This window comes from Octopus bimaculoides, chromosome 27, assembly GCF_001194135.2.
Source record: "Octopus bimaculoides isolate UCB-OBI-ISO-001 chromosome 27, ASM119413v2, whole genome shotgun sequence".
Classification (NCBI taxonomy): domain Eukaryota; kingdom Metazoa; phylum Mollusca; class Cephalopoda; order Octopoda; family Octopodidae; genus Octopus; species Octopus bimaculoides.
In genome coordinates, this window is record NC_069007.1 from 20,484,981 (window position 1) to 20,486,205 (window position 1,225).

Sequence of the window (1,225 nt, forward strand, 5' to 3'; positions counted from 1 at the left end):
GGAAAATAGTTAGGATTTGTAAGTACTTTGTGGTAAGCAGTTTGCTTGCTAACCATATGGTTCTGGGTTCAGTCCCATTGCATGGCACTTTGGTCAAGTGTCTTCTGCTATAACTTCAAGTTGACTTAAGCATTGTGAATGGATTTGGTAGACTGAAACTGAAAGACGCCTGTTATTTTCATATTTGAACTCAGAAAATTCTACCAATAATAATACTAATAATGTTGATGATTATTATGATGGTGATGATGATAGTGGTGGTGTGTGTTTTGTAGCACCTTGGGCAAGTGTCTTCTACTATAGCCTCGGGCCGACCAAAGCCTTGTGAGTGGATTTCGTAGAGAGAAACTGAAAGAAGCCCATCATATATATGTATGTGTGTGTGTTTGTCCCCTACCACCATTGCTTGACAACCGATGTTGGTGTGTTTATGACCCCGTAACTTAGCAGTTCGGCAAAAGATACCGATACTAGGCTTCCAAAGAATAAGTGCTGGAGTCAATTTGTTTGATTAAAGGCGGTGCTCCAGCATGGCTGCAGTCAAATGACAAACAAATAAAAGAAGGCTATTTTGTAGATCACATCAGCTGGAACCCTTGTCATAACTAGAGGAGTACCAGTTTATTTGTGTGGATGTATATATGTGCATGTGTATGCTTGTTAGTTTTGTTTGATAGTCTTCACATTATATTAGAGTTCTAAATATGAAGGCCACTGCCATACAAGCAGCATCATTTTATTCCTCATCATCATCATCCAACCCATGCTGGCATGGTTTGGATCAGTGGTTCCCAAATGCTTTTAGGCTGCCGCCTCCTTGGCCACATTCCTTGTGCCCCTACCCCAACTAACCATCAAAAACACAGACCTCTTTCTGAAGCAAATTCAAAGCAACTGTATTTCACAAAACTTGACAACTATGATGACGACAGTGATGACATTGATGATAATGACAACAATGATGACGATGATGATGAATGCTCAGAAAAAAGAAGACAAACAAACAAGGAAAAAAGAAATTTACAAGCTTCGTGGTTGTTAAGGTCTTGTATTTTCAAACTAATTATTTACAAAAATAGAAAATAAGAAAACAATTCTGTCAGAACGGCTCTTCCTATTCTTGTCTTTTTAGACCAAAACTTGATTGGTTTAACTCTTTTGATCCCTACATACCTGAAACTGCTCCTAGTTCTACAGGGTGTCCACAAAGTCTGGGTACATAGAG